The sequence below is a fragment of the Dreissena polymorpha genome, chromosome 1, assembly GCF_020536995.1.
Source record: "Dreissena polymorpha isolate Duluth1 chromosome 1, UMN_Dpol_1.0, whole genome shotgun sequence".
Classification (NCBI taxonomy): domain Eukaryota; kingdom Metazoa; phylum Mollusca; class Bivalvia; order Myida; family Dreissenidae; genus Dreissena; species Dreissena polymorpha.
Window position 1 is genome coordinate 16,836,271 of NC_068355.1, and position 16,206 is coordinate 16,852,476.

At 32.9% G+C, this 16,206-nt stretch overlaps 1 long non-coding RNA gene across 5 annotated transcripts in view; it reads left to right on the forward strand.

The window, feature by feature from the left end:
• LOC127872723 (uncharacterized) overlaps window positions 1-16,206 on the forward strand; it is a 228,067-nt gene that overhangs the window by 48,954 nt on the left and 162,907 nt on the right. The window lies entirely within an intron of this gene.

Here is a 16,206-nt window from a genome sequence, read left to right on the forward strand (position 1 = left end):
GCCTTACAACTAAACTTACTGGATGACAGAATAAATAAAACTGCGTTGTAATTTATACGTGTAATCAGCGTTATATGAACTGAAACTAAGTGATCTGCTGATCAACTTTATATTTCACAGGCTACGAAACGCTAATTTTTTTAATTACTTCTCCAGATATGCAAACCGTATTGTTTGGTTATAATGGGTTTTTCTGGACTAGTGGGCGAGTTGAGCGTTGAAATTATGCGTTTTTAATAAATATTGTTTTAATATGTCACTGCAGAACAAACTTCTGTATTAACAATAACCTCTGCCTTTTTATTTCTATTTTGCTCTCTATAATTCTTCATTTGAAACAGCCGTTTTTAGTTGAACATGTCAATAACTTATACTAGAATATTTAGCATGGGAAATATATTTTATGTACGGCCTTAAAGCGCCTGTTTCATTTATATAGAATGGCCGTCTATTACTGATATCATCTGCGTGATTCATAACGGAAACTTAGGAACGGCAGCGAATCTCTGTCGTATTGAATCGGTTCAGAAATTTATATGAATTTATAAGGGAAGTAGGCACGCCGGGTATGCGAATACTTCGTTGACGGATGGCACTTCACTAACAGAGAACAACAAACGCCACGCGCGAGAGGTGAGTTCTTCAGGTTTTTTTTGTTTTTATGTTCTGTTTATTTGGTTGTTAGACACAGAACATTGTTTGGGTGATTAATGGTATAGCACTTCGTATTGCGAAGAAAGAAATTCGCGGAAAAACGGTGAATTATAAAAAAAAAACGATAAAATTCCATCGATAATCAGCATGACTTGAATGATCAGTACATATTTTAACAAAATAAACATACTTGGAAATAAATCAAGAACGTGCTTACTATTCGAAATAAAAGATCAATATATCCAGTAATGTTACAACATGTTACATTTTAGTTAACCAATGTTTTTGAGAAAATTCAAATGCTTTAAGAGTCGCATGCACATTTTTCATCTGCACTTCGTTTACCGATCATCTAAAAAACAAGGGCACTTCGTTTCCCGACATCTAGACACTTTTTTTCCAGATATAACACACTCGTTTTTTTGTGAATAAAAAATGCAGAATTCGCTGTGGAATACTGTTTAAGTAAGCAGACAATAAATAAAAATGTATGTACTTAGTACGCAATTAAAAAATGAATTACCGAAGCATGTTCTTATCCCTTTGAAATATGATTATGATTTGGTATAAATATGAAAGATAAATGTTAAACAAATTGGATATGTCTAATGAGTAAAATCTATATACCCATATATTTTAAATTACGTTCTAAACGGTTGATCTAAAGCATTTATCTTTATGTCCAAATGAAGGTAATAAGGCTATTTACTTATATATTAGATAGCATGTCATGAATAATCACTCTGCTTAAACTGCCTCTCAGAGATTAATATCAGCAGCGATGCAGGTCCGAAATTCTATTCGAACTTTTTGGCTCAATGCCAGTAAACGAAAATAGCAATAAAAGAACGGGCGGGGTCGATTTAATCACACGACAGTGGTGTAAAAAGTTATGCATATCCGTCTTTGTTTTTAATATAAACACAACACATGCTGCATATGAAGTTGCATATAAGTGACATAATTATTTATTACAGGATGAGTGAATCGGAGCTTATGAATGCCGCCGACGGTTCGTTTTTGGACATTAGTTTACTTCGTTTGTGGGGGTATACTAAGTACTGACTCCATAATATGACATTTAAACATTTTATGTACGCATTCCTTTTTTCGGCGTAAGCTGAATAAGCCAGCTTTTCACCCTGACTTGACCTTTGTAAGTGTCCAATAATACTCAAATAAAATTTCCCGCGGCTAGGTACGAATGAATACACTTCATTTATTCCATTGGCTGATTTGAGTATAACACCAGAACATTGGAAACATATCCGCGTCTTTGTAACACTGTTTTACTGCATGAAACAATTTTATCTCTAATAAAAAGGCCCAATAGATAGAACAGTTTTACAATCAATTTTCGACATAAATACAGTTTGTGCGTTCACCTTTTATTTTCAGAGAATTACCAGCGCAAAAGCGTTTAACTAAAGGCTATGTTGTCATATTTAGTACTTACTTGCATTGCATTTCAACCCGCGAGGTTTCGGGTCAATACGCGGTCATTTTGTGAAAGTCAGAGTTTATATACAGTTCATCACCGGAGTTCGCAAAAGGGATTGCGATCATTGTGTCTTACTGACAATAACGTAGTGACTGCAATGCATTGCATTCCAATCCGCAAGGTATCAAGGTCAGTTTGCGGTCAGTTGCAGAAATCTTTATATAAACGCCGTCTCGTAAACTTTGTGCACTTGAAGTCTGTTTTGATCAGAAAGATACTAAATAAAGATATTCGGCGATATTATTGTGGTATGTCAATCATCGATTTTTAATATGGTTTCAAAATTTGCATGATAAGGACCAATTTTGATAAAATTAATTAAAAATATTTATCCATTTAGACCAGTTTATTAAGCATGACCACAATAATTCGCTATACTATAATTATGCAATTAAATAAGATTCGAGTATTGCCGGCTAACCTATATGCACTAGTTTATTTTCATGTTTCTTGTGTTTTTCTATTCTGTAAATATAGATATCTGAGTAATAATATCACATAAAGCAAAATAAGCCACGAAATCTGGCGCAACACCCCGTAATTGATTTGCTTATGATGTAGCTAACAACTGCGCAGAAAAAAGGCATCCGCTACTTTTTATCTCATAGAGATAACTTTTGATCGTTCATAAACATCGACCACAATCAAAGCCGTATATCTTTTTTAAAGATATTTCTTGTTCCAGAATCAGTTGTTTTTACGATTTAATTTTACCCGTGTTTCTTAAAACTCAACCAATACAGTGATTTAAGGTCAGGTGAATCGCACTTCGAGCAAACGTTAGCGTTGCGTAAAGAGAAGTGCTCCCTATAAGCAGGGCTCAAAATTAAGGGAGTTTTACCATTCTCTTTTTAATTTTGTTGCTACGCATAAGTATCGTCTTGATGATGCGATTCAAATAAGCACAACCGACATAGGATTTTATGAAGAACAAATGTGTATTTTCCTCATAAAGACCCCTTCACTACCGTTATCTAGAGCCCTGCTATAAGTAAAATTAAACACGATTGTGTTGATCCGCATTATCAGTTGTATTTTCATTTCTCTGAATCTCAAGTTACCAATAAAAAAAACAAGTTCATTATGTACACATTTATTTAATAATAAATATTATCTTATTTGAAAATTGCAATTATAATAAACACAGGATAAATTAATAGCAATGTGATTTTTGAAAAAATATATTTTCAAAATGTTTCGTATGAATAGCCATAATATAAATAAATGCATTTAAGGTAGAAGATAAAACTCAGTTATTAGAGTGCCCGCTTTGTTGAAAGTCTCCGTAATCTGAAGTGCCCTTTATCGGTAAACAAAGTGCCTGCAACTTTATGTATGCCACCTATTACAACATGCACTATCTTTGTTTATATTTCATTGAATACTATCAAAATTTCAGTATTTGAAGCACAGTGATTACTCTACATGCTGGAATAGCAATCAATTTCTTGCAATAATTCTAAGTAGTTTTATTTTGTTAAAATGTTTACTGTTCATCCAGTTTATTTTGTTTTCCGATCGAATTTTCTATTTTTGGGCAAAACTGTACCATTCTTCCGTGAAATTGTGTATTCCCAATACAAAATGATACACCATTTATCAACTCGACCATGTATCTTGTCTAAAAAACTAATCTTTAGGATATAACTTTAAATAAAACAGAGGAACTTACCTCTCGCGCGTGACGTTTGTTGTTCTCTGTTAGTGAAGTGCCATCCGTCAACGAAGTATTCGCATACCCGGCGTGGTAGGATTCGTTATAATAGTTTTGCTGAGTAAAAAATAATGCATTTTTATTATTCCATTAAATATACACAAAATGCAGTGTTTAGGTCGATGTTTTGGTAATCCTATGACAACACCATCTAATAAATATAAAACAGTATACTATTATCAAGCAATAATAAATAACCTATATACAGCCCATTCATTTTTATTTTCAGTGATATATACTCAAAACACATAATCAAGTCTGTACAAACATACACAGAAGAAACAATGCGGAATACAATGTAAATTATGAAAAAATAACGAATTAAACATGTTTCATTTATACGCCTTTATCACGTTGAATTCAAGTGCAGGCATTATTTGAAGAAAATAAACACACACAATATACCCCACCTGTCGACGCTGAAATGTTTTTTAATGTTACAACAAGAAAGAACCATTTTAACAAACCTTCAATGCACAGATTAAACATCAAGTTGTGTTTGCGCGTATGCTATGAGTTATGCCTTACAACATTTCTAACGCCCCCACAATTGCTCATCATTTTCCATCGCGTAAAATGTATCTTGACCCTCAGCCAAACCGCTCTTGGGTATTGTGCCATTTACGTTTCTTTAAGGGTACGTTGCTTCGTTTATTATAACATTTGGCTGGATTTGTCACTCATCGAGAACATTCGAGATGTGTTTTGCCAGTGTGAATGTTCTTATTTTGTTTCCTGTCTAGTTTTATTCATTTCAAGAAGGTAATGTTTCAAGACTCAAACCTGCTACTGAGCTGTTTACCTGTATTGCTATATGCAATAACCCGGTATATGCATAATCGTACATAGCTATGACACTTTAAGAACATGACATTATCTTTGCGAATTGTTTGGATATTTATAAAACATGATATCCGCAAAATGATATTGATTTACAATATATTACTTGTGGCAAATGTACACGTTTGGTTGATCTCAATCATTTGATATTCAAACCTTTATATGCTATTTATAATACACTTAAAAACAATATATGTTTTCATTCACGGGCTTTTTTGTTAAATATATTGCACATTTTAAAAACAAAAATAGTTACAGGTTATTCGTTTAGTTTTTTGCAAGGTTATATGTGTGTATAAAATTGTAATACGTCATACACGGATGATTTTTGTTTTCATTTGTACTTATCTTACTATGTTTGATGTTGCAGAGCTCTTACGGGTTACATTTAAAGGTTTAACATAAACATCTTAAACCCACCCTTTGACAAGAAGTTGTTCAGTTTAAAAACTGTTCTAAATACTTTCTTCGGTTAATTGCTGTTGCTGGTAAGATGTGTTATTGATAGCACTTTATTAACTATTTAGTAGTGCGAATCTTTTAATCGTTGTGTATGTTCTCTATTTATAGTGTCTTCCAACGTTCTAACCACTACAGGGCAATACAACAAATGAAACGATAGTTCTAGAAATATAATGTCGTTCTACTGTGAGTTTCTGTAGTTCTAATATGAGGGAATGTAGTTCTATTAAGAGATTCGGTACTTTAAAGGGGCCTTTTCACGTTTTGGTAAATTAACAAAATAAAAAAAAATGTTTCAGATTCGCAAATTTTCGTTGTAGCTATGAGATTTGTGAGGAAACAGTAATACTGAACATTTACCATGCTCTAAAATATCCATTACATGCATCTTTTGACGATTTAAAAACCTGAAAATTATAACGCATTGCAACGAGAAACGATTAAATAATTTGGAGAGTTCTATTAATATCGTTATATTTTGTGATACTGCGAGGATTGCTTATATAAAGTATAAAATTCATCACTCACTGCATGAGCATGGGTGGTCGAGTGGTCTAAGCGATAGACGTTTACTCAAGTGGTCAGTGGTTCGAGCCCAGAGGAGGGTTACTTGTTTTTTTTTCTTTAATTTTATTCTTGTTTTTTTTTAACTGGAGCTTTAGATCCAATGTTTGAATTTATCAATATAAAGCATTTAGTGACAAACTTCAATACATGCCAAAATCTGTGAAAAGGTCCCTTTAATAAGAGGTGCAGTAGTTCTACTAAGAGGGAATTCAGTTGTAGCAAGAGGTTCAGTAGTTCTACTAAAAGAAAATACAATTCTAGTGCGTTAGTAGTAGTTAGATGTGTGGTAATTCTTCTTTGAGGTGCGATAGTTCTACTAAGAGGGAATGTAATTCTAGTTAGAGGTGCGATAGTTCTATTATGAAGTGTGGTAGTTCAACTTAAAGGGAATGTAATTCTAGTTAGAGGTGCGATAGTTCTATAAGAAAGTGTGGTTGTTCAACTTAAAGGGAAAGCAATTCTAGTTAGAGGTGCGATAGTTCTCGGCAGAGATGTGGTTTTTCTAGTAACAGGGGCGGTCGTTGTAATAAGAAGTGATACATTTCTAGTAAGAGGACCGACCATGTACATTAAATGACAAAATATGCCGATGTTCCCTGTACCAGAAAAGTTACAGTTTTTTACACGAAACAATTGTGATATTTCTCACTTTCTATAGAACAAGTGTTGGTTATATTTTTGGTACACAGCATGTCGTAAATAGGCCGATACTGAGGCATCTTTGCTAAAAACATTTTTATTTAACTTTTCGAAAAAATATACAGATAAAACCCTGTTAAACAAGCGATGTGTTTGTGAAACACTATGTCCCCATATATTTGACCTTGAAGAATGACCTTTCACCACTCAAATTGTGCAGCTCCATGAGATACACATGCATGCCAAATATCAAGTTGCCATCTTAAATATTGTAAAAATGTATATTAAATGAGCGATTTCGACCCATATATTTGACCTTTGACCTTAAAGGATGACATTGATCTTTCACCTCTCAAATTGTGCAGCTCCATGAGATACACATGCATGCCAAATATCAAGTTGGTATGTTAAATATTGTTAAAGTGTATATTAAATGAGCGATTTCGACCCATATATTTGACCTTTGACCTTAAAGGATGACCTTGACCTTTCACCTCTCTAAATGAGAAGCTCCATGAGATACACATGCATGCCAAATATGAAGTTGCTATCTTCAATATTGCAAAAGTTAGGGCAAAATGTTATAGTTGGGCAAACAAAGCAACAAAACAACAGCCAGGACAAAAACAATATGTACCCCACTATAGTGGTGGGGGACATAAACATATTACAAGACAATTAAAAAAGCGTCTACTGTTTATTAAAATTATACGCGAACACTCTGACGTTATCGTAACGACTTCGGACCCGATAATCAAATGAGAAGATGCGACATAGTATTTTAAAGAGCCTTTTCACAGATTTTGGCATTTTTTAACTTATTCATTAAATGCTTTATATTGATAAATGTAAACATTTGATCGTAAAAGCTCCAGTAAAAAATCAAGAATAAAATTAAAAAAAGGAAAAGAACATTGCCCGGAGCAGGTTTCGAACCAGTGACCCCTGGAGTCCTGCCAGAGTCCTGAAGTAAAAACGCTTTAGCCTACTGAGCTATTCCGCCGAGTACACATACTTGACGTATTTTATACCTTATATAGGCAATCTTCGTAGTTTCACAAAATTTAACGACAAAAACAGAACTCTCCAAATTATTCAATCGTTTCGCGTTACAACGCTTAATAATTTTTAGGATTTAAAATCGTCAAAAGATGCATATACTGGCTATATTAGACCATGGTAAATGTTCAGTATTACTGTTTCCTCACAAATATCATAACTAAAACGAAAATGTGCGAATCTGAAACAACTTTTTTCAATTTTGTCAATTTACCAAAGCGTGAAAAGATCCCTTTAAATAGCGAATTGTTATACGTACGTTGGTAAAGTCACTCGCTATGCCGATGCTGTCCTGTACTAATTGTTGCACGTTTGCGTTGTTGTCACAGCAGTTATTTACTTTACATAGGTATCCAAAATTTGAAAATAGTCATCGGGTCCAGACACTGTACTAATAACAAACAGTTATTCAACAATTAACTGCATTTCTTTGTTGCATATATCACTGGAAACCTATTAAAGATAAGCGCGATTACTAGCTGACACACACGTTAGAAGTTGCAGATTAAATATGCGGCGTTCTGAGAAAACAATGCATGTGCGTAAAGTGTCATCCCAGATTAGCTTGTGCAGTCCGCACAGGCCAATCAGGGACGACACTTTCCGCCTAAATTGGATTTTTGCTTAGAAGAGACTTCATTTAAAACGAAAAATACCATAAAAGCGGAAAGTGTCGTCCCTGATTAGCCTGTACGGACTGCAAGGCCAATCTGGGACGACACTTTACGCACATGCATTACGCCCAGTTTTCCCAGAACACGACTCATATGTTCACATGTTTATCCCATACCACTGGTATCCAGCATCTTTGCAATAGCAACTTAAACCTGGTACTGACGGAGTATACTGAATGTTACAGATGTTTTTTTCCTGGTTATTTGTGCATGTTGGAGTATCAGGCATGCTTGGTCGTTGACGCGGATTCTTATTGCTAGAATAGTCTTGGCAATAGGAAACACGTCAGTTTAGCTAACGACCTTCAGAAGGTCGGAAAAATAATGCAATTAGAATATCGTTGTTTGTGATAAGTTTTAGTTCATACAATAGCTAAATACATTGTTTTTTTTCAGTGGTTTGAAGCAATGTGCGTACTCAAACGTGAGAAAAATTTAAACTAATGACATGTAATATTAAGAGCATAAAATTTAAGAGTTGTCACATTTGAGAATTATCACATCAAAGCACATTAAAGGGATCTTTTCACGCTTTGGTAAATTGACAAAATTGAAAAAAGTTGTTTCAGATTCGTAAGTTTTCGTTTTAGTTATGATATTTGTGAGGAAACAGTAATACTGAACATTAACCATGCTCTAATATAGCCATTATATGCATCTTTTGACGATTTTAAAACCTAAAAATTATAAAGCGTTGCAACGCGAAACGATTGGATAATTTGGAGAGTTCTGTTTTTGTCGTTAAATTTTGTGAAACTACGAAGATTGCTTATATAAAGTATAAAATACGTCAATAATGTGTACTCGGCGGAATAGCTCAGTAGCATAAAGCGTTTTTACTTCAGGACTCTGGCAGGACTCTAGGGGTCACTGGTTCGAAACCTGCTCCGGGCAATGTTCTTTTCCTTTTTAAATTTTTTTTCTTGATTTTTTACTGGAGCTTTTATGATCCAATGTTTACATTTATCAATATAAAGCATTTAATGAAAAAGTGAAAAAAGGCCAAAATCTGTGAAAAGGCCCCTTTAAATGGAACCAGCTTTGATTGCAGTGTAATGCTGATTTAGGTTGTAAAATTACATTTTATAGTTTCGAACATAACACACAGTAAAAAGGCCATATGATGATCTATATCAAGAAAATATATCAAGAAAATAACATAGGAAATGTAATTATGTAATATGACATCAGCAGAAAGAATGTGTCTTCCTTTAAATATCACAGTTTCCTTTATGCGTTGAATGAGTTAACTTCAGGTAGGGAAGATCACCGTGTAAGCTCAACAGGCAAACTTCTTTCAGCGGTGACATCACATTCTCAGTGCAACGTGTCCACATAATTATGATTCTAAAACACGCACGAACACACGCATGCCGTTTCATGGGAGGTAAATACAAAATAACATATAATAATTTATCACATGACATACCCTGTTTCCTATGTAATATAACCATTACATATATTTGTATATCTTACATATGTGTAATATACTTTTTAAGCGTTTTCATTGACTTATTTTCGTTCGATTGACCAATCGCATAAGAGTTTATATATATATATATATATATATATATATATATATATATATATATATATATATATATATATATATATATATATATATATATATATATAAACGTTTTATATGTGTGTATGTATGTATACAAGTATGTTTTTATATGTAAAGGTGTAATTATATGTGCAAGTATATAAGAGGATATGCACATGTGTGAATATATGCGTATATATGTGTGCATATGTATTAACACAATACCTTATAATTTAACATCAATTAAATGAATGAAACTGGAACTATTATAATTAATTAATTATTAAACATTTCAGTGTATTTTAATTTTGATAAATATAGTAAATAAGAATTAATGTTGATATATTGTATTAATTTGATGGCAACAAAATAGGAATTTTGAATTTGTGAATATTATTTTTAGGCTCGTACAGTCAATATCTGTATTATTATTATTATTATTATTATTATAATAGTATAGTATTTAAATTACAATTGGTAGTAATTCCTAATCAAGTATAGGCACCATACAACAAATTGTCATCAATATATGCTATTTATTTTGGCGCAATTGTATGTCACATGGTAATGTATGGCGTCATGACGTCATTTCCTATCATTTTTTACGTTGAAAAAATTTACTTTATTGATGTGCAAGACGAAATATTGAAATAAAAATAGTGGTTTTTACCACGGACTCTAGATTACACGGATATGAAACGGGACCGTTACGCCAAATATCTTGTTGTGTCTAAGTCACGTGACCGTGTCGTAACTATCGATCTTCTATCGAAGCGCCGAGGTTATAAATTTGATGTACCCACTCACGTATTTTGTTAAATTATAGTTTCATTTCTAGGCCGATTTTGACAAATTATATATCATTACAAAGCTTACGTAACGTAGTTTTCAGATATATAAATATATATTAAGTTTTTCTTCTGATTTCGGCAGCCCGGCGAGTTATAACTTTAACTTTTGCAAATAACATACCGTTTTGGAGTTTTAGAATCTAGATTTACGGTTGACATGTTCGTACTTTATACCGATTTGTAGCATTTATATTTGGAGTTCAGTTTTAAAAATAACATCTTGCTTAGGAGAATAGAATTCTGTATACGATAGAAAAAAAATTGTTTAAAAACGAAAGTAATTAAGGAATGAAGGCGGGAAAATGTAGCGCGCGTTCCTAACGCACTGAACTGATGCTACGGTCTTGGCGATTATGCTTTTGTTTAGATACCGGCCATTGAATTTCCTTTGCCATGATTATTATATTTTTTATGAAATATATTGAAATATTTTGTTCTAGAGACATATCCATAAAGCTAAGTATTACTGAAGCTTAATAAATTTACGATTTCATCTCTTGATTATAACACAGAAAGGGTGTTAATTTTATGATGAAACAGCGTATACAAATGTATAGCGGACCCTCTTGATATTTTTCGGCTTTGCATACTTCAAATATAATGGGTGTCAAAACATTCATCGTTTGTTGTTTATTATCAAAAAGGTAATTATGTAAAATTATATGAAAGGTTATTAACCATAAATTATCAATTAATTAAAATTATTTAAAGATTCTTGAAAATCACGGTCAACTGTCTATCCATGTATATTGAAATATCTTTATAAGTTAACAGAGTTATAAATATATAGAATTCTAAATTAAAACTCTGTATTATTTATATTTTTCGAAAAGATTATTTAACCCCGTTGTGGTCAAATGAGAATGCTGTTTTTTATTATGTTGTTCCGTACACTACCATACACTCTTTATAGGACTACGAAATGACGGAGTTTTTTTACCGGTACCCGCTAAATACGTTAAATGTTAAGTATTAGATTTTTTAAATGTTTAAAATGTACATGTATAGGTATTAAGCACTTATAATTATTGTGATTTAGCTGGCTGACATCTATACAGTATTTAGTTTATGGCAATCTGTATGGGCAGATGACTATAAATGTTTTCAATACGCTACATATCTTATAAACGCAAAATTGAGTATTTGGCGTTACATTACTCCAAGAAATGACCACTAATACCACGAGAAGACATGGAGGTATCATAAAAAGTGTAAATTGACCAGACATTGCCACCTGTGGTTAGGGACCAATATACAAGTATAGGTCCCTGCTGTGGCGTATGACACCATAGTGTTATTTAGTATTGGTCGGCACAGTATCTGATCATAAAGAGATAATTGGCTTGTGCTGAACACAGGGGCAATAAAACCACAGATCTATCAATAAACAAGATTATTGAGATATCTTTTATTGAACACCGCAATAAAAATGCTCAAACCATGGACTCTAGATTACACGGATAAAAAACATGGCAACATTCTCAGAATCATCACTGCTATATGTGTAATCACTAATCACCTAACAATTCGTCTTAAAATAATTTATATATTTGAGTTGAAGACGATGTACTGTTGTTTAAGTCTGAATAAACTATATCTGTCTGCCTGTCTAAATCCAAGCCGTTATCGTCCCGGTGAAAAAAATCTGATTTTCAATAGTTGGACATGATGCCCTGATGTCAAAATACGAAATGCGTAACACGGACCGTGATTTTCAAGAATCTTTAATAAATGGGATAATTTAAGGTAAATAACATTTCAAATAATTATACATAATTACCTTGTTGATAATAAACAGCAAACGATGAATGTTTTTGACACCCATTTGTATATATAAGTATGCATGCAAAGCCGAATAATATCCAGAGGGTCCGCTATATACGCTGTTTCATCATAAATTTTACACCCTTTCTGTGTTATAAACAAGAGCTGAAATCGTTAATTTATAAAGATTCATTTATAATAAGCTTTATTGATATGTTTCGTGAACAAAATACTACAATATATTCCCTAAAAAATATAATAAGATAGCAAAAGAAATTAAATGGCCGGTTTCTAAACAAAAGCATAATCGCCAAGACCGTAGCATCAGTTCAGTGCGTTAAGAACGCGCGCTACATTTTCCCGCCTTCATTCCTTAATTACTTTTGTTTTTAAACAATTTTTTTTCTATCGTATACAAAATTCTATTCTCCTAAGCAAGATGTAATTTTTAAAACTGAACTCCAAATATAAACGCTACAAATTGGTATTAAGTACGAACATGTCAACCGTAAATCTAGATTCTAAAACTCCAAAACGGTATGATATTTGCAAAAGTTTAAGTTATAACTCGCCGGGCTGTCGAAATCAGAAGAAAAACTTAATATATATTGATATATCTGTTTACTACGTAACGTAAGCTTTCTAATGATATATAATTTGTCAAAATCGGCCGAGAAATGAAACTATAATTTAACAAAAGACGTGAGTGGGTACATCAAAATGTATAACCTCGGCACTTCGCTGTACGCTAATCGTAAAAGATCGATAGCCACAACACGTTAAAACGCGCGGTGGTAAAACATAAAATGTGTATTTCTTGTGTTTAACTCGCTATAAATCCATTAATAACAACGGGAATATACTAAAAGTTATATTTTTTTGAAAGAGGAATTAATAAGCAACAAGATAACGTATAAACCAATAAAATCAGATGAATAGTTTTTGCATAAGATTGAATTTACTACAGTAAGGGTCAAATACTCGATTCATCTCCTGTCAATATACACTCCGTGTTTTTACCATGAAAATGCAATCGCATTTTGTTATTTTGCTGAAATGACGTTGCAACGTCAAATGACGTCGTGAAATGTAAACAACATTCGGGATTTATCATTATGTTTGCGTAAATTTTTATTTGATTCGCTCATTTAAAAGCATGTGATAAAACATATCTGACACTCGTTGTCATTTCATACCATATTTTATTAAACTCGTCCAGGAAATTCGATAGTAAGCTCGCCAAAGGCTCGCTTACTAACACGATTCCTTAACTCGTTTAATAAAATATGGTATGATATGAAAACTAGTGCCAGATCATATATATATATCTATATCAACAATCGTTATACTTATTTCAATCCATTTGGGCTTCTTTTTTTAATTCAAAAGAAGTTAGAAGCACTCAAGCCGAAGGGCATTTTTCTTGCGATGGACGAGCTTAAGAGGATGTACATCTATTATACTAATGGATGTTGTAACTTGTTATGGACACTTTATCTCGTTGGCTATATACAGATACACATCCAACCATCGTACAAACATATAGAATTTACTAAATGATCGCCCATAAATTATGTTTAATGTATGTTGGTGATGGCATGTGTCTGATTATTTAAGTTTCAAAGAAATCATTGAGAAATATGTATTAGCCAATTTAACTTTTGCTAATTACCGTATTTGATTTAGCCGTATTGAATCGGGAGCTATAATATAATGTTATTAATTAGTTGAATTCATATCGGCTTTGTTATTGAGCTGAAGACAGCTGTATTGTCCTGAGGCCGCAGGCCGAATGACAATACGGCTGTCTGAAGCTCAATAACAAAGCCAATATAAATTAAACTTATTAATGACAATGTAATTAATTAACTTTATAATACTACTCTAATTTTAGCAAGAAAAGCTTAAATTTCACTTTTGAATCACATTTTTTGCTATGGAATGAAGCATGAAGTGTAAAAAATAGCAAACTTTCTGTTCTATTCAACTTTTTTCCTATTTATATTCCCATGCAAAATGCTTTGAAATTGATATGTACACCAAAATACCTTTTAAGAGATATCTTGTTAATTTTAAACGAAAATTGATTATTGATGCAAAAGGAAACATATGTGCCTAGTTGCAATAATTCATCTCTCAGCTTAGGCTGAGAGTTGCAATGCGCTCTCTCTTATCAATGGGTGCAAAATGTTATCAACAATTCAAAGGTTAATGAACACTGAAACTGCAAGAGTTTATTAAAATTTACCTATCTAAACCACAAACTCATCCAAATGGTACCATAAAAGCAAGAAATACTTGATTTGTATTGACTAAGGTTTTGTTTTGTACGCTGTATCCGCCATATTGGAAAATTGACCCAATATAGGTCAGGTCGCATTACACCAATATTTTGTACGTCGCGTTATGTGTTGGAGCCAAAAAGTCGATAACGATGTGGTATTCGATACAGAATACACTGTTTCAAATTTAAACATAACAATGTCAGCGAGAAAAGTGTGTTGAAACATCGTCGTGTTTTTATCGGATGCATGCAAAGGATAACATCCGTAGGTTTCCATTCAGGTAAATTTACGTGGTGTTTTAGTTTATTCATTATTTTCCTCAATTTGTCTCGAACGACGTCTGTAACTCTGTTTAGTGAAGTGCACGGATTCCGTGCGCTGAACTGCACCCATGTGTATGAAGGAGTGCATATGGACTCCCAGAGCCGCTATGGCAAAAATTATCAAAGGTTCTGGAAGTCCGTTTATATGGACTACATATGTGCCATGCATTTAATTGCAGAAGAATAATTATTATTTCATTAATATTTTAATATGAATGTGATATTACTGATAACGCATAGGAACAAAAGCATTAAACTTAGTATATGACGAAAGATGCTTTCAAGACATTACATGATGCAGGAACACAATTTAACAGGTCGCGAAATAATGCAAAATTTACCTGAAAAACATTCCAGCCACACTGGATCCACTACCGTTGATTTTAATACAACTCAAAAAGACAATAAGGATTGAAAACTTACTTATTGCCATTAGGAATTGCATTTAAATATGTAAATCCTCCATGATTTTGAATTGGTTTTGCTGTTTTAGCCTGAAATTATTCAAGTTGTTGTTTATGTAAATAATTTTTTATTATGCTCAAATATTGAACCTTACTGTTGTGGTTACACTGCACAATTGTTATTGTCGAAAATGGGAGCTGAATATATTAATACTCCATGAGATACACATGCATGCCAAATATCAAGTTGCTATGTTCAATTTTTCAAAAGTTATTGGAAAACTTTAATATATTAAATTTTTAAAGTTTTGACCTTTGACCTTGAAGGATGATATTGACCTTGACATTTCACCACTCAAAATGTGCAGCTTCATGAGATGCACATGCATGCCAAATATCAAGTTGCTATGTTCTATATTTAAAAAAATATTGCAAAACTTTACTGTAAGGTTAAAGTTTTGGGACAGAATGACAGACAGAAAGACAGAAAAACAGACAGGCCAAAAACAATATACCCCCGATCATTCGATCCGGGGGCATACAAACTCTCTAGAAAATATATTTTTCGTTTATAAGACCAATCATTGAGTACTCAGACGCTGTATTTGACAATTGTACGCAATACGAAAAAGATGAACTAGAGAAAATACAAACTGAAGCCGCGCGAATAACAGCCGGATGTACACGTCTAGTCTCATTGGAAGAACTTTATAATGAATTAGGATGGGAAACTCTTAGTCAACGAAGACGTAAACATAAACTAATATTAATGTATAAAATGAAATAAAACAGTGTTCCGAAATACGTACAGTCCCTTGATTCCGCAACAAATGGGTCGCGTAGCAATTACTCATTAAGAAATGCGTCACATCTCCAACCAATTCAAGCGCGAACGTCATTGTATTTAAATTCGTTTTTAC